The sequence below is a fragment of the Anomaloglossus baeobatrachus genome, chromosome 1 (assembly GCF_048569485.1).
Source record: "Anomaloglossus baeobatrachus isolate aAnoBae1 chromosome 1, aAnoBae1.hap1, whole genome shotgun sequence".
Taxonomy (NCBI): domain Eukaryota; kingdom Metazoa; phylum Chordata; class Amphibia; order Anura; family Aromobatidae; genus Anomaloglossus; species Anomaloglossus baeobatrachus.
Genome location: NC_134353.1, coordinates 814,729,548 through 814,749,250, shown reverse-complemented (window position 1 = coordinate 814,749,250; position 19,703 = coordinate 814,729,548).

Here is a 19,703-nt window from a genome sequence, read left to right as displayed (position 1 = left end):
GATTCTCACATGTGAAAGAATCGGATCAAAGTAACAGGACACTCGGGTCACCCATGCAGCAGATCTGAGCCAAGTATCATTAGTATATCACATCAGATGTTGTGTGCGAGGGTGACCCCGGTCTAATACTAATGAAATCCAGAAAATATGAACAGTTGGTGGCTCTTCAGGACTGGAGTTGGGAAACACTGCCATTAAGTAAAATATTAATATTAATCTTCAGCTCTTGTTAGAAATATTTGATCTATTCTTAATACTGTAAAGTTATAAATGTAACTTATCTATTTTCCCTTCATTTTTTCATCTTTTTTTTCTTTTTAATTACTAATATGTGTTTATCAAAAAAAAAGTCCATCACCATGATTTTAAAATGTAATGGTAATTTCAGGACAGTGTATTTCCTCTCCACCAGATGGCAGTATAGTGCTTTCAATTGTTTCACATAGTATTAACAATCAAGTAAAGGATCATGATAAGACAATATTGTGTAAAAGCTGCATGTGAAAACCCAAACACCGCTCACAGCGCTGACACATTACTGTGCAAGACACATTGTATGATCTCTTTATTAGAGATGAACAAATACATTGGAGAGGAGCTAAATTTTACTCAAATTGTACAAAAATCTTTATTTGCCAAAATGCAGCTTTTTTTGTAATTGTCTTCCACTGTCTTGTTTGCTTTTATTCTTATTTATTTTATTTATTTCTAAGACGGAAAAAAAGCAAACAAGACAGTGGAACAAGAACAAACAAGAAAAAAAGGGGAAAACATTAAAATACCGTAAAAGTGTTAATAATAAAGAAAACCTTATGTTCACCTCTCCGGCCCCATCGCTTCTCATTGCCATGCATCAGCTAGCCAAGTTTTTCGGTTTGGTAGGCACCAGACTATTCTTGTAAGGTCGGGGCCCATGACATCATGGGGTATCATGCAACCTTTGCAGGTGCATGTGCAGAACCTTGTGGATTTCAGCGCTGCCTTTGTTGATTTGAAAAAAAGACTGATGGCACTTCCTGATTTTCTAGTGTGAACAGGTGCATACTGTGCATGAAACAGTAACAAAAAAAGACAGTTGCACTTTGTAGTATTAAGACATGTAACAATGAATATGGGAATATAGACATGCATTACTTCTATGAAAAAACATGTAAAAATTGAGATACTAAAGGCTGATTTACACGCATTGACATTGCTAGCGATGTCGCTGGTGAAAGCACCCGCCCCCATCGGTTGTGCGTCACGAGCAAATCGCTGTCCATGGCGCACAACATTGCTAGGACCTGTCATACGTACTTACCTACCGCTGTGGCCGGCGAACTGCCTCCTTTCTAAGGGGGCGGTTCATGCAGCGTCACAGCGACGTCATACAGCAGCCGTCCAATAGAAGCGGAGGGGCGGAGAGCAGCCGAAAGAAAGTGACGCCCACCTCGTTGCCGAAGGACGCAGGTACGGTGTTGTTCCTCGTTCCTGGGATGTCACACATAGCGATGTGTGCTGCGTCAGGAACGACAAACAACCTGCATCCTGCAACAGCAACGATATTTGGGATTAGAACGACGTGTCAACGATCATCGTTCAGGTGAGTAATTTTGATTGTTGTGGTCGTTCGTACGTTTCACACGCAACAACGTCGCTAACGAGGCTGGATCGGCGTCACGAATTCCATGACCCCAATGACATCTCGTTAGCAATGTTATTGCGTGTAAAGCCCCCTTTAGCACACAAAATTGGCCAGTTTTATATGAGCCCAACAGCCAACGGCAAGGTGACCTCTTATTATTGGGTCCCTGCCTACTCTAATGCCTCTCTTTGGGTTTTGTGCTGAACATGCAATGAGGACGGGATGGGTGGTGGTGAGGAGTGAAGGGGCTGGAGACACAAACAGAGAGGTGAGTATAAGGATTTTCATCATTTATGACTTATGGCTTCTATGCTCTTGGGTCTGTATAGAGCATAATAAGGAATATTCTCTGCAAGTTGAATTTCCTGGGAAAAAATGCACGAACAGGCAAAATTGAAATTTCCCTGATCTGCTCATCTCTACTTTTTGAGCTTTCATATACAGTAGTTAGCAGGCTTTTAATATATAACATTATTATTTATTATTAGAAATTTTTGCAACGTTCACAAGTCCTTAAAGATATGTATGATCAGAAAATGACCTATTGTTTAACCCTTTACAGACGTGTTAAGACATTTGGTAATTACTCTTCCACATGTACCAGTAATTTTTTCATGGCAAATTTTACCATGTCAGTGGTACATTTAGTTTGATATGATTTGCATATCTTTATGAAAATATCTAAAATTTGCCAATATTTAGAAAAATTCACAATTTTTGAACTTGGAATTTTTATGACCTTGAAACAGTAGTCATACTACACAAAGTAGTTAATAAATTGCATTTACCATATGTCTACTTTACATCACATTCAATTTTTAAACACTTTTTTTTATTGAAGATTGTAAAGTTTAGCAGCAATTTTTCATTTTTTCAATTACATTTACAAACCTGTATTTTTAAGGCCTACATACATATATTTTATATATTTATATATACTGCTGCTTGCAACATATTCAAAACTTCATCCAGTAAGTTTGATAACTCTTCAGGTATTTCCTGTAAATTAATGTTGACTGGAAGAAAAAGAAAAATTAAATTTTTTAACTGAAATGTTGCTTTATTCCCCCTTTTTGCTCATTTTCAGAAAGGTAGCTAAAGAAAATGGACCTCAGAAATTTCCTGAGTACATTGATACCCCTTTTTGGGCAGGAAAATACTGTTTGGGCACATAGCAGGGCTCCGAATGGAAGAAGCACTTTTTGATTTATGTAGTACAATTTTAGCTGGAATAAATTGCAGATGTTATTTTGCATTTGCAGGGACCCTGAGGTGCCAAAACAACAGAAATCCACCACATGTGACCCCATTTTGTAAACTACACCCCTTGAGGAATTCATTGATGGGTGTAGAGAGCATTTTAAAGCTATGAGTAATTCACAGAATTTTAAAACATTGGGCTAAGGAATTGAAAAATTCCATTTTTTTCCACTAAAAAGTTGTTTTAGCCTTAGTGTTTAATTTTCACAAGAGTTAGTATAAAATGTTTGCACAATTCCTCTTCAGTATGCTTAGACCCTATTTGTGGTTAGAAACTATTATATATCATATATGAATATGCGTTATTTGACTTTTGGAGTGCAGATGTTTCTAAAATAGAATATGGACTCCATTTGCAGATCCCTGAGTGCTAAAACAGCAGAAACCCCACTCAATTGACCCCATTTTGGAAAATACGTACATGCCTCTGGAGATTTATCTTCAGGTGTAGTGACGATTTTGACTGCATGGATGATTTCCAAAAATCAGCCCATATTGGATGTTACACAGCGACTGAATGATCTAGATCCAATATATTGTGCCCATTGATTCTGCAAACACGCACCCTATGATTTTTTTAGTGGGCTCTCCATGCAACAGTAATGCCACCCATATGGATAATTAAGATGTAGGCACTCTAAGAGAAGAGGGGGCATTTTAATTTGGGAGTACAGATTCTGCTAGATATCCTGTTGAAGGGAGCCATTTCACTTTCCCAGGGCCTTTGTGCTACCAGTAAAGTAGTCACCCCTATATTTTTGTAAAGAGATGTCGGACCTGAGTAAGAGTTTGTTATTTGTAGGTTGAGTTGAAGCTTATAGGGGTACATAACATTTTGTATCAGTTTTGCAGCTCAGTTTATTTATACTGCACACTACGCTGACCATTTACATTGTGGCTTCCATCTAAATCTCTTACTGTATATATGTGATTCAGGTGGAACCCATCCATTTGCTACAATGGAGCAGGCAAAGATACTTCAGACTCCATCTGGCCTCTGTTCAATGGTGTCCATCTTTTCAGAGGAACTCAAAACTGTGGTTGACTGCGCTTCTGTGCATAAAAAGACAGATACTGCAAGATTATAGCACAGAGTCCATCTGAATTATCTGAATTATTATATTTACTGGTCCATCAGGGCATTTGTCTGAATCACATTTTTCAGAGATTTACACTGAATTCCTGATGTAAGTGCTCAATGCACAGAATAAATGTGTTTCGAGCCTTATGTGTACAGAGGCGTATCTTGATCTTTGGGAGGCAGACTGAACAAATCATCAACAGTTCAAAAATTGTTCTTGTTTATTTTTTTTATCCCGTGTAATAGTTGTGATAAGGCAGTTTTACTCCTTGGGTTAGTGTGCCACCCCTGCAGCGGTCGAGCCGCTCGATTTCGGGGTCTGCTGTGGCTCGAGGGTATTTACAGGGGATAAGAGTTTCTGACGCCACCCGTGGTTCCCGGTAAGTGGAGTACCGCCGCTGCCGATGGGAGTTCCTGGGGGAGATGAAGTGGGGCAGCCAGATGACGTTCCTTCCACGGGTAGGGGAAGCTCCGGGACTCCGGATGAATGGAGGTGTAAGGGAGAGTAGTGCAGATTGGAAGCAGGGGAGGACGGTGTACTCACTCAGGCAGTGTTGGTAGTGATGCGACCGCAAAGCAGACTCTGACACAAAGGTAAACCAAGTCTCTGGGTGCCGCTGCCACTTCAGGGGAGCTTGTCCGGGAGTGGAGTGCGATCCCTTTGGTATTGCTGATGGTCTGTACCTTGCCTCCATGCACTGTATTTTAGATGTTCTGAGTGACCCCTATGCTTGAAGCTGTGGGGGTCCCACTCCCCACTGTTAAGTAGGGAAGCTGTGCTCTTGATGGCTGACACTTAGGATTTCAGTGGGCCGCATAAGCTGGAAAGCCCTATCCCCCTCGTTGTGTTGATGCCTTCGATCTCTGAGCTCTTGGGGAAAGTCCATAAAGGTACTATTCTCCACAGGTTAATTATCAGGTTGCATGAAGCTACTCCCTGATCTAGGGTTCAGTACCCTGCCGTGCTCGGTACTGGTTTGGTTACTAGGTACTCCGGTGCCAAACATTCCCCAAAACTAAGCCTGGCACCTTTCTAAAATACCCTGCGACCGGGTTTCCGACTCCTTCAGTCCCAGACCACCGTCTGCGACCTAGCCAACATATTCCAGGGAGCTCCAACTCCCTCTAGCTCCTCACTCTCTGAGGGCTACCACTCAACTGACTCTGCCCCTCCTAACAGTCTGTCTGACCCCTAGGCGGGTGGCCCTGTTCCAGCTAGACCACCCACTTGTGTGCCTGACAGGGTGTGGTGTGAGGTGTGACTAGGATTTGCATGCTGATGGAGCAATACCAAAAGTTAGGATCCCAGAAGCATGAGGGATTCAGTCCTGCACCAGATAAGAAAGACGTGCTCTACCCTGTGACACCCTGACTAGTTCAGGGGCGTCACATTAGTACGACTATAATGATAACAGATTTATATTGTTTTTTGTCTGTTGCTGCTCTTATACACTAAAAACGCTTTTTCCAAATAAACTTGCATTGTCATATTTTTAGAGCTATAGTTTTTCTGTTTTTCCGCTAACAGACATATGAGGGCTTGTTTTTTTGTGGGTTGAATTAAAATTTTAATGGTGCAATTTTGGGGTACAAAACATTTTTGATTGCTTTTTATCATGATCTTTTGGAGGAAGGATAAACAAAAAAAGCAATTCAGGATTTTTTTTTTAACATGGTTTTATTCTTCAGATCAGTGCAATGTCAGTGATACAACATTTATTTAGGCTTTTTTCTGTGTTTTGTTACTTTTCCATACAAGAACATATTTATAGAAGAAGAAAATTCTTTGTGCATCGCCATGTTCTGAGAGCTATAGGTTTTTGTTTACTTTACTGCTGACAGATTTTAGTAGGGGCTTACTTTTCACAGACTAGATATCGTTTTCAAGAATACGATTTTTCTTTGTATACAATTTTTTTATCACATTTTATTCCACTTTTTTTGTGATAAGATGAAGAAACATGAATTTTGATTTTTTTTTTCCTTTTACAGTGTTCACTCTGGGGTTAAATAGTGTCACAGTTTTATAGATCAAGTCATTCTAGGAGTGGCAATACCAAATATTCAAACTTTGTTTATTTTTTGTTTTTCCATAAAAATGTACAGTATTTATTGGCATAATATTTTTTTGCATTTTTTTCTCTTTAGTTTATTTTGTTGTTTTTTTTACTTTTTCAAATTGGTTGACACTGGCAGAACTCCTCCTATACCCTTCTAATAGCAGAGCCAAGCTGGACAGTTTAATTAGCAGACCCAAAGGTCATTAGGTTTTATTGCTATAGCAACAATCTACACCCCACAATTGCGTCATGGGGTGGCGATGGGGCAAGATAGGGAGTCCCCTCTCTCTCACAACCTTCTAACTACGGCAACCTTTATTGATCACGGCATTTAGTGGGTTGACCAGCCAGGGCTGGCTGTTACAGCAGGGGTTTGGCTATCAGTTAAAGAGAATCTTTCACCAGTTTGAGCATGTTAAATTGGCCACATCATGTAATAATGGCTACAGAGATGTGTTGGATATTCACAGTTGATAGCACTGCAAGTTTAGATTTGTAATGATACATAACTCAGCTCTGATGTATCTGTACACAGTAGTTACAAAGATCAGTGAGGAGAGAAGGGAGTGTTCTTTTCTCCCCTGCATGATGCCTCCTGCTTATGATTGGTCAACTTTATGCAGAGGAAGAAATACACTCTCTTGAAACAAATCTCTGTTAATGCCCAGTTGACCTATTACATACATTATAACCCAAACTTTACTAGCTAAAATCTCTGTAACAGAGAGGAAAAAAAAATAAAAAATAAGAACTATGTTTTACTTTGCTCTGCAGCCACTATTCCAGGAGACGGCCATTTTAAACATACTAAAACTGGTGAAAGGTCCACTATAAGGAAAACTCCTGGTGGCTATCATGCAGGCAGAGCTCCTGTGCTCACATGCAAAATCACCTGGACGTACTGGTACATACATTTTTGGGAACTCTCTATAAAATAGGATATACCAGTATGTCCAATGTTGGGAAGGGGTTCAATTAGGTTTTTAATGTATTTCTTAAAAATGAATAGGACTTGATAATTTTTTTTCCAGATTTGCATATCACTATATGTAAAAACAAAACAAAGTACAAAAAAGTCACTGTTAATGTAGAAATATTTATACCGACCTCTATGCCTTATGCTAGACCCTTGGTTCTGTAGAGAAAACTTTTCAGCAGCCTTATTCTCATTATAGTCAGGATGGAAATAATGAATGTCAATATACAAAATATTTAAATTGTGACGATGTAACTGGAGGATAGCTAGAGACTAAGGCCTCCTACTCTGTCCCTCAAGCTTTATGGGACCTAGGTTATGCCAGTCCCCAGGATTACCCCTGATGGTGGGGACGCTTGTGTCTTGTACCTTGCTATCTCCTAAACCAGAGGTCCCCAACTCCAGTCCTCAAGGCCCACCAACAGTGCAGGTTTTTGGGATTTCCTTAGTATTGCACAGGTGTTAATGTAATTACCTGCCCAGGTGCTGACTCCAACAGCAGTGCAATGCTAAGGAAATCCTGAAAACATGCAGTGTTGGTGGGCCTTGAGGACTGGAGTTGGGGAACCCTGTCCTAAACAATACTAATCCAATTCCCCCTCCCCCCACCTGGGGAAGAAAGGGACAGAAGTGCAAGACGGAACACGACCAAGACTTACAGGGGAAAACAAAATCACAATTTCACCAAAATAAGTATTACACTAGGGAATAAAAGGTGAAAAGCCAGTTAGGCAAAAAAACTACACCAAGCAATATTAAGGAAGGAAGGGAAGACATCAAAGAGTACACAGAAACCCCAAAAGCAACTAACAGTAATGTCTGACTCCTCCTCTCCAAACCAGAATAGCCATCAATAGCTGGCACTACCTGAATAGTCCAGCCAGTTTATATAGGAGAAGAGCAGAAATGACTGGTTCTCCCACAGCATGTGACTAAGGAAGTTTAATATCCTAGTCCAGCAGAGAATAAACTCTTGCAAATCCACCAGGGAGCAGCTGATCTTTGTGTCAATGCTCGTGTTTTCCTGCGTTGAGCACAACCTGAGGATTCCTCTGACACCGGCACCACCATGACAGTAGGCAATGCTTTAAAAAACTGCCTTGTGCTTAATGGAAGTCAAAGGGAAAATCGAGCATTTTCACGGCACACTCCTGGAGATCTGAGGGGGTCTGGAAATCACTTAAATGGATGTGTGGCGCCCCTGACCTGGTCAGGCGCCACTGAGTACTGCACCCATGCTGGGAGCAGTACAACACAGGTAATCCAGAAGGCTGACCGAGGTGTGATTACACAGGCGCATAGTAATCAGGTCTCCCGCATCTACCTTTGATAGGGACCCCTGGGGAATCCAGGAGGGGGCGTGGCCTCCATGTCCACTCAAGGGGTGTGGTAGAGAGCCTGGTTGCTAAGTTGCATAGGCAGGCACAGAGGGGAGGGAGTAGTGAGCCAGTTAGTGAGTGCAGCTCAGGGAGAGCAGTCGCAAGAAGCAGACCCTGGCGGCTGACACGCATCTGACAACGCACGTGCAGTGACTACCGACGGGGGAGATCGGTCACCTGGTAGTGCCACCCGAAATCCACCCAAGGCCAGAAAGAGCAGAGGGGTGGCTGAGTACGGGGACTGCCAGGGAGGTATCAGGCCCACGCGGGTTGCAGGTTCCCAGAGCAGGGGCCCATTCAGTTGGTCTGCGCAATCTGCAGGTGGGGGTACTTCACACCCTCACCATCACACCACAGAGTCCGGAGCCACGTAGCAAAAGAGAGGGCCCATAGCTCACAGGAGGCAAGCAGCCAGAGTGACCTGGTCCAGGCTACAAGCAAACGGGCCGAAACGAGGGGAGAATAGGCAGCAGCAACTTCCCTGGGCGACCCCAGCGGGACTACAAGTCGGGGTCACCCCAAAAACGCCAGGGCTAGGAGGGTGAGTCGGTAGTCACCCTTACAAGTCAGCCTGAAGGAGTGCCTGGTTTCCTCTGGTTCATCTCAGCTACGCCCGGGTACTCACCCTGCCATCAATTGTGAGTAAAAACCCTGAAAGACTGTCTGGACTGTGCCTGAGTCATTCTTCTACTTATGGTTCCACACACATTCAACCAGACCCTGGGGCCTGCCTCACTCTTGGGAGGCCTCGACACCCAGCTGCACACAACACCAGCTCCAGGCGTCCCCTAACCTGCAGCAGCGGTCCCCTGACCGCAATACTGAGAGTGGCGCTACGAAAATCCAAAGAAGATAACTTACCTGTGACCAGACCATCCCACGTGGCGTCCCTGAAGGTAATGTTGCACAACACCTGTGGGGCTTCACAGATGAAACACTACTGAAATGGAATGGGAATAGCATGGGGAAGATCCCTGGGCACATCTCTGACTCCCAAGTTAGGGTATGACTGCACTTTGCTTTTTACCTGCTTTTGACACAATTAAAATTGTTTACATTACCATTTTCTTACTGAGCTTGGTCTTTTTGCATAAGACGCTGGTCTATACTGTGCTAATATACATTGCTGTATATATTTGTTCCAGTACATACAATTTTGTGAGTTGTTTGGTGAAGGCCACTACGTGGCCGAAACGTCACATGTTCACAACAAAATTCTTTTGAAAATAAACTTTGTTTAAAGTATACCCTGAAGAATGCCTTGTTTTATCTTGGATATCTATGGTTTGGAAACTGACAAGTGCACCTCCATTTCTAGCTCAGTGGCTGTGCCTTATGCTGTTACAAGTTTTCCTCACGGGGCTCAGGCACTTAGTGCATCAGAGGCTAAGTCCAGTAAGGACTTCACTGGGCATGTCTGTGAAGTGGCAGGACCTGATAGGCTGGATAGCGTCGGGTGTCCAGATGATGTGGCCACTCTGGACTGGCTCGCGGAGGCCCACTGTTACGAACCATCATAGCCGCAAGCAGCCTGCTGCGGTTCCTGTTGCGCCCAGGTGCCGACTGCCGTTCTTGGCCGTGCCTCGGGTCCTCCAGCTGGCTGCTCTTTCCACCACGTCTAAGTGTGGAGAGGCGGCTGGTGCGCATGCGCACGCCGATTCACCCCAGCCAGAGCTTAAGTCCGGTGTTTTGCCTAGTGAGCATGCTCAGCCTTATTGTGTCATTTCTGGGACTAAGTCCTCAATTCCGGCTACTGAGCATGCTCCCACAATTAATCCCAACAGCCTCTTTGCACAGGTACTTGGACTTCGTGCTGTGTCTAAGTTCTGAGATGTGCCTACTGAGCATGCTCAGGCAGATAGTTTGATTTCTGAGTCTGTTGCTCAGGCTACTGAGCATGCTCAGACACTTAGTGCATTAGAGGCTAGGTTCGGTAAGGTGGCAAGTCCTGATATGGCAGAGGGCATCAGGTGTCCTGATGACGTGGCCACTCCTGACTGGCTTGCAGAGGCCTGCCCCTATGATCTGGTACCTCACCATTGGTCGTCAGACGATGACTGGTGAAGTGTTTGGGGCGTGGCTGCCATGAGGTCATCAGTGATGTGGCAGTACCGGATAGGCGGCTGGTGATGTCACTGATGACATGGCACTCTGCTATTGGCTCCAGGAGGTGCCATTGTAGTCCACCCTGGGTTTGGGGCGGACCCAAGTTATAAAAGGGGCTGGAGACGACATGGAGGGGCGCAGTCTTCACTTACAGTTCATGGTGGCATAAGCTTTGTTGGAAGCGGTAGGTAGGGCAAGGCGAACAGTGCCTGTCACGCCAAGATTCGTGTCTCAGCACATCAGGGTCAGGCACCATGCTCCCTTGCTGCCGTTCCAGTTGTGCTATAGCAGTCCAGTGGCGTTAACTGGACTGCGGCTGCTGCATCACCTGTCTGTTTGTGCCTCCTACGCACACGGACAGCATACCTGTTGCGTTACTTGTCCGAGAGTACCCTCTACGCGAGTGGACAGCATACCTGCTGCATCACCTGTCCAAGAGTGCCCTCTACGCGCACGGACAGCGTATTCCAGAACCCCTGTGGAGTTAACAGGGTGTTCCTTGATTAAGTGTGTGAACCCTATTTCCCTCCTCGGCTTCCTAGTCAAATGCTACTGTTGTGACTACCTGGTTTGACGTGTCCTTCACTCACGTGGCCAGTCGAGTGGTGACCAGAAACACTAATCAGAGGACCGCTCGGCCTGACGTGTCTTACACACGTGGCCGACAGGGCGATGTTGCAGCGGTCTTCTCGGTCAACGCTAACTGGTTACTATCTGGCCTGACGTGTTCCCTACACACATGGTCAGAGTAGCGCCAGCTCCACCAAAATGCTAACTGGGTTTGTTGTCCAGTTTGACGTGTCCCTACACATGTGACCGGTTCCCTGGTCTCCTGGGTTATCTCTGAGTCATCAGCTCTATAGTCTCCGCCTAACCCACAGGGTGCCAGCAGCTTCATTACCATCTGGAGCACGGTGGGCCCCGACTGGCGATTGGGATATATACTCCCTGGTCCTAATCTGCCGATCCACCCCGTAACACCCACCCCTATGACCTGGCATCCCACAATTGGTTATCAGATGATGACTGATAGGGTGTTTGGGGCGGTGCTGCCCTTGTGTCATCAGTGACATGGCGATCCCGGAGAGGCCGCTGGTGACGTCACTGATGATGTGGCACTCCACTATTGGCCCCTGGAGGCTCCATTGTGGCTCACCCTGGGTTTGGGGTGGACCCTAGGTATTAAAAGGGCCTGGAGACTACATGGAGGTACGCAGTCTTCACTTGCACATGCTCATTCTCCTTGTGATAGAGCCACATTGCAGCAACACCCATTAGTTCTGGAAGCGGTAGGTAGGGTTAGGTGTACGGTGCCTGTCACGCCAAGATTCGTGGCTCGGCACAATAGGGTCAGGCATTGCGTTTCCCCTCCTACCGTCAAGTCCTGCTGTAGTAGCCCAGTGGCGTTAACTGGCCTGCGGCTTCTGCGCCAACTGTCCCAGTGTGCCCTACGCAAATGAGGATTGTACCCCTGGACCCCTGGGGTGTTAACAGGGGAGTTCCTGGTTTGGGTGTGTAGACCTTGTGAGGTTAACAGGGTTCAAAATAGTCCTGGTCCAAGTGAAGTTGAACTTGGGTCAGCTTCATATTATTTCAGAGCCACCTTGCTCTGTATTATGCGCCTGACCTACGAGTTGCCATTAGCTCCTTTACCATCTTGGAGCACGGTGGACCCGACTGGCAGTTGGGATATTCACCACCTTTATCCTAATCCGCCAATCCCCCGTAACACAAAATATACTGTAAACACCATATATCAATTAGCCAGTAGATGGTACCACATACAACAGATAAATAATACCTTTAACTGTAAATAAATTATTCTTGTTAATTCAGGGAAAGCAATTTAACCAGGACACTGGACCACAATCGTAAAATCAATGTCAGTTCTAGGCTTGTAAACCAGCAGTAAAATAGGCCTAGTTCTATTCTTGACAACTATGAAGGCATATTTTTTTTAAATTTGGATAGCTGAAGACATTTGAAAAAGCCTCCTGAAAATAGGAATTATAAAAACAATTATAATTTTATTTATATAGCGCCAACATATTCTGCAGCACTTTACAATTAAACGGAGACATGTACAGACAATAAAGGCAATACAAAGAAACACATTGTTCAACAGCTACAGGAGGAGTGAGGGCCGTCCTTGCAAATTTACAATATGTAATGGATAATAACACCCACAGAGAGAATCATCTAGAAAAAAAAAATGTATTACTTCCTTAGAGAAAATGACATACACTGTGTGCACAATTATTAGGCTAGTGAGTATTTCATAGAATCATAGAATGATAGAGTTGGAAGGGAAATCAAGGGCCATCGGGTCCAACCCCCTGTGAGTGCAGATTTTCCTAAATCATCCCAGCTATATATTTATACAGTTTCCGCTTGAAGATTTCCATTTATGGAGAGATCACTACCTCCCATGGTAGCCTGTTCCACTCCCTGACTGCCCTCACTGTCAGAAGGTTTATAGAATCATAGAATTATAGAGTTTGATGAAATCATTATTTTTCCGCAAATTTTCCACGTAGAATGGAACATATCAAGAGTGTGGTGATGAGCGGACATAACATTGGTGCAAACTTGGCAGCTGTACAGGTGCCCAAGAGTTAAGGGGGCCAATTTCTAAGTCCAAACCAGATGGAATTATGCATTTTGATGAGCTATTGGACTGGAAAGGGCCCATGTTCTGTTTTTGAATAGGTAATCTCTTTTTCATATGTCTGGGGCTTAAGGACATCAGCACCCTTCATCAAATGTGTGCAGAATAATTAAGCTGCTTGTTTTCCCTCAAAATGAGCCAAATCAAATTTAACCGACTCCAAAAAGTCAAAAATTCTTAACTATTTTACAGCGGGATGCCACACTCTTGAAATTGCTAACATATTGGTTCATGATCACAGAACTAACACTAAGAATCTTGTAGCCAAGAGTCAACAGATTCACAAGAAACATGTTAAGAAAAAAAGCATCACATTAACTGCCAATAATTTGAGGAGAAATCAAACGTGAAAAGACCAGGAGCCCATTATCTTCCAGTGCTGTCATATTCCAGACCTGCAATCTCCCTGGAGAGCCCAGAAGTACAAGGTGTTTAGTGCTCAGGGATACGGCCAAGGTGAGGAAGGCTGAATCTGGACCATCACAAAAAAAAAGCAAGCATTGAAACGTCAAGACTGGGACCAGAGGAATCTGAAGAAAGATTTTTCAAAGGTTTGGTTTTATGGAGTGATGGGATTGGCTCTTTATAGACCAGAATAATGGACTCTTGATTAGACTAGCAACGGGCACAGACTTCCACTTTGGGTATGGTTCCACTTGCGTATGACTCGTGCGAGTCTCGCATTGGTATCATGTGGCTTAGCCTGATGCTCTCTGGACAGGAGCACCTCAGCTGCATAGAAATACATGCAGCCGACCAGCTCCTGTTGGAGAGTGTGCGGCTGAGCCGAGTGATACCGATGCGAGACTCACACGAGTCATATGCAAGTGGAACCGTACCCTTTGACTGAGACTCAAGCAAAGTGGGAGTGGCAATGCATTACACCTGTCAGTGTGAAACTGACAAAATACTTCTTAAACCATGCTCTAGACACCATAGCCAGCATACCAAGATGTCATTATTTGACCTCAGGTTACTATGGCAAAGGGGTGCCGATTGGGTAGCATAGTGAACAGACTCCCTCTTCCACCCTACTAAATGCTGTGATCTCTAGGCACCACTTATACAATTGTATACATTTTCTTTATTAGGTTTTAAGTATACTCACATGGAAATCTGTTAAATAAATACATAAAAATAGTGCTATAGTTTGTGGTCAAGAAAATAGCACACACAATTTCCTGTAATAAAATCAGAAAACCCTTTGAGCTGTGATAAAGCTATTTTCCTTTTCATGAATTTAATGTATCAATAAAAAAGTTTCCAAATAATTCTGAAGGCCAATAAAATAATCCCATCACAAAGTAAGAAACAACATAAATATAACAAAGGCCCTCTGATGTTTAACTGACAGATAAAGCCAAAGGCAGCTTTGCCGTAGACAGAATAAGATGAACATTTCTTTATGTTTAAAATAGTATTTGTTCCTCCTTAAACTTTTCATGTAAAAAAGAATAATCAGATCCACAAGGCAAATCCCTAAATCCAATAGAATTCAGCTAAAAAAAATGTAAAATTTGCTTTTATTAATACATGAAAAATAAAAAAAAATATTTCTGGTTGTCATATTTTAGTTCCCATTTTTTCAATTTTCAAATTAATAATTTGATGTTTAATAAATATAACCCCTTCACTCCAGGGCAATTTTTTATTTTTATGGTTTTGATTTTCCCTAATCTTTTTTTTATTTTTCCGTCAACAAAGCTTGTTTTTTGTGGGATTGAATTATAGCTGTGAATTACACTATCTATTTTACCATACAATTTACTGAATAACAGGAAAAACAAATTTAAGCGTGGTAATGATGAATAATATTCAACTTAGCCATTGTTTTTTGGATTTTGTTCTTATGGCATTTATTGTGCAATTGACCTGGAAACCCGATTCTCCATTGTGAGTATGATTTCACCTATACCAAGCTTGTAATTTTTTTATTCAAGTGGAGAAAAACAAATTTGGACTTATGTAAAAAAATAAAAAGCAAAATGTTGATTTGTGTCGCCATTTTCCAAAACCCGTAACATTTTTACTTTTCCGTCAATGGAGTTATGCGAGTCTTTTTTTTACGTGGCTTATGTTTTTACTGTGATCATTTTGCCATACATCCAACATTTTTTTGCTCTTTAGTGCATTTTTTCAGGGAGTTAAAGGGGCAAAAAAACAAACAAAACAATCGTATTAAAGTGAATAGTGTAAGTTGCGTTCTCGTTTTAAGCTGAGCACATAGTTGAGCTTCAGAGGAGGACCAAGATGGCAGTGACAGTGGCCTTCAGCAGGCCCCGGCTGTCAGAGCAGATCTTCAGAGCTCTGCAGTGGCGTCATGTGGGTTGATGGGAGCTGGCACGCGTTTGCACATGCAACAATATAATTTAAATACTTCTGTCAGAACTTCACAGCGGCATCTAAATGTTAAGTTCCAGCAATGGCTGTCAGACACAAATGCTCATTATTTAATATAGCCAGCATCAGCCACATGTAATATAGCCATCATTTCTTCCCCATTCTAATGAGACTGCGATAAAACCACCTCTATGCTAAGTTGGAGAAATATCTGATTGAATCTAAAGAATTGCCATTCCTCTGCTGCATCATCTCTTCTGGTGGTATGCATATGGACCCAAAGAAAGTTTGCGCCCTATTGAATTAGCCACATCTAGTTGGTCTCAAGGCTTTCCAACGAATCTTTAGTTTTGCTGAATACTACTACAAATTTACTAAAATCTATTCTCAAGTGGTTGCTCAACTGCTGGCCATAACGCGGAAAGGCGCTAATTCCCTGAACTAGTTAGAATCTCCTTTTCAAGTATTTCAAAGTACTCAAGTCTTGATTTTCCACTGCTCCAGTCCTGTACCATCCTGATGTGAACAGTCTGTTCTTCCTTGAAGTGAATACCTCTGCTATTGGTGTAGAAACAGTTCTCTCGCAAAACTGCTCTAGGGGAAGAAATCATGCTTGTGGATTCTTCTTCCAGAATTTTTCCCCAGCAGAGCAGAATTATTCCATTAGTGAGTGTGAAATCTTAGCCATAAAACTGAACCTTTTGGAATGGCGACATCTAATGGCTAATGACCCTCAGCTCCCGCTGTGCTGTGAGCACAAGCCGAGTGTCATGCGATTGTGATCCAATTGTGCGATCGGATCACAGTTGCGGAGGAGAGGACAGGTGCCACAGAGGAGAGGGAGGGGTTAATCTCTCCATCTCCTCCATTGTCAGCTGATGTGATTATCGCACTACACTTCAGTGTCATTTGAGTGCAGTCCAATGTTTCACTTGCAGCCACAGACTTGTATAGGTGCGAGTGAACTGTCACTCATAGCATGCTGTGATTGTTTTCTCGGTCCGATTAGGGCTGAGAAAAAAAATTGCAGATGGGAACGGCCCCATAGAATAATTGGTATGAGTGTAATATGATTTTTTATCACATTCCACTCGTCCAATTTGACTTGCTGTGTGTCCTAGGCCTTATGGACTTATTTCTGAGGTGCCCTAAGGGGGGGGTTCTGTTACACATTGATACAGGATCTGGACTTTATTTCCTTCACTTTGGTCCGTTGACCTTTTTTGTTCTCCACATCAGGCTTTACAAGTGGCCTGGCCTGCTCTTATGTAATTGCCTGCCTGGTACAATATAAGGCCCACTAAGATACACACCTATGTTTTGGTTTTAAGATGTTTTGTGTTCCTGAGTCCTATCTGCCTGAGGCTTCTGGCACATCTACTACTGATCTCCTGATGCGTTTTCTAGTGCCTCTGCTACTGCTCTCCAGTCTGCCTGTGGCTTCCAGTATTTCTGCTATTGGTCTCCAGTCTGCTGTGGGTGCCATTGCCTCTGCTACCAGTCTCCTATCTGCTTATGGCTTTCATTTCCTCTGCTACCAATCTCCTGTCTTCCTGTGATTTCTATTGACTCTGCTGCCAGTTTCCTGTCTGCCTGCAGCCTCCACTGCCTCAACAATCGGTCTCATGTCTGCAGCCTCCAGTGCATCTGCTAGCAGTCTCCTGTCTGCCTGCAGATTCAAGTACCTCTGCTACTAGTCTCCTGTCTGCCTGTTGCTTCCAGTACCTCTGGTACCAGTCTCCTGTCTTTCTGCAGCCTCCAGTATCTCTGCTATCTGTTTCGTGCGTGCCTCACCTGCCTGCAGCACAGACACCTGAGGGCTGTTTGCCCACCTGGGACCTTGAGCTTGGAGGATTCATCTCACCAGGTAAACCAAACATGATGAAAGGAGAGTGAAGAAAAAAAGCACGCCTAATATGAAAATAACAAAAAACAACCCATTCACGACCTTGGACATACCAGTACATCCAAGGACATGTCTGTCCCTTTAATGTATGCTTACGAGGCAAGCTCACATGTTGCCCCGCACATGTCAGCTGATCTGGTCAGCTGCTGTACACCTAACAGGTGTGGATGCTTTGGAGACACACCCGGGCCTGTTAACTAGTTAAATCCCACTGTCAATCTCTGACAGCAGGAATTAACGCTCTATGACAGGGAGCAAACCATTCTCCACTGCCATCATGACATGATCATGGGACACTGATGGGTAGCTATGAGAGCTGTGGGACAGTTCATGACCCCTGCACTGGCATTCACAGGAGACCCAATGCACACGATTTAGTTTTTTGTATTTTTTTAATGTAGTGTAATAAAAAAAATTGACTTTTACCATTTGCTGGTGCTGTGCCCAACCCAACCCGCCTTTTTCTACTGCCTGCATCTTTCCAGACTCAGCCTGTCTGGTGGTCACTTTGCACCTGAACTCCTGGAGCACGCCTGTAGCAGGTAAGCTGAAAACATTTTTTACTATTATACCATTCACAGGAGATCAGCATTTCTGCTCTTTAGAGCAATGCTGAAGCATCTGAACAGCAGATGCGATCCTACAGTGTCAGCTTCAAGTCCCCTAAGGGGACAAGTAAAATCAATAAAATGTGTAAAACAAAAAAAAAGTTTAAAAGTTTAATAATTTGAAAAAAATATGAATAAATATGAAAAAAAACATAAAAGTTCAAATCACCTTTTTGTCTCTTTGAAAATAAAACAATTAAAAAAGAAACACCCCCCCCATATATTTGCTATCGCTAAGCACAGAAATGCCTGATCTATGAAAATATAAAATAAATTAATCTAACCAGTAAAGGGTGTAAAGAGAAAAACAATCAAAACTCCAGAATTACCGTATTTTTCGCTTTATAAGCCGCACCTGATTATAAGACGCGCCCCCAAATTTGGTGAAGGAAAAGAGATTTTTTTTTTTTAATGTTAAATGGGGTCCATCTTATAATGCCAGTGTCCGTCTAACAAATCATAGAGGGTATATGTCCCTCATAGCCCCCATCCTAAAATTATCCCCCCTTAATCTGGATATGGCCCCCTTATAGTGAATATAGCCCCCTTGTGCTGGGACACGTCCCCCTGTGCTGCCCATGGCCCCTATAGATGGCACACCTCCCCTGTGTTTGATATGGCCCCAATGTGTGCTGCCCATGGCCCCTATAGATGACACACCTCCCCTGTTAGATATGGTCCTCATGTGTGCTGCCCATGGCCACTATAGATGGCACATCTCCCCTGTGTTAGATATGCCCCCCATGTGTGCTGCCCATGGCCACTATAGATGGCACATCTCCCCTGTGTTAGATATGCCCCCATGTGTGCTGCCCATGGCCACTATAGATGGCACATCTCCCCTATGTTAGATATGCCCCCCATGTGTGCTGCCCATGGCCACTATAGATGGCACATCTCCCCTGTGTTAAATATGCCCCCCATGCTGCTGCCCATAATAAAATAAAACACTTTTCTTACCTTCTCAGCGCTGTAATCACTGTGTCTCCCTCCTCGCAGTTGAGCTCCGAGTCCTCCCTCCTACACTTCCTGGTTCTTGCTGCCGGTCATGTGATTGGCACGGCAGAGTGATATCATCTCTGTGTGCCTTATCACAGACAACAGCAGCAGGAGACCGGAGATCAACGCTGGAGGTAAGTACAGCTTTTTTTATTTTACTATGGGCAGCAGCACGGGGGCCATATCTAACACAGGGGGGATCATGTGCGATGAAAGGAGGGCGCAGGCAGATATAATATGCCTCGCTGCCCCAGCCCCTCAGCGTGATGCAGTTTCAGCACCACGCTGCTGATGGACAGGGGCTGTGCATATTATATGAGCGGGAGCAGGAGATCAAACGCTGCCGCCCGCAGCTGTCACCTGCCCCCAGCACCGCTCAAGAGCGGACCCTGCAGTATATATCTATATATATATATATATATATATACATACATATAGATATATATATATGTACACCCCCCCCGTATATTCGGTTTATAAGACGCACCCCCTACTTTCCCCCAAAATTTGGGGGAACAAAAGTGCGTCTTATAAAGCGAAAAATACGGTACATTTTCGTGCAATAAAATACCATATATCAAATCAAATGATCAAAACATCACATCTACCTAAAAACAGTATAATTAAAATCGCCAGCTCAAGACACAAAAAAAGGCTTCACACAGCCCCAGAGCCATAAAAATGAGAACGCTATGG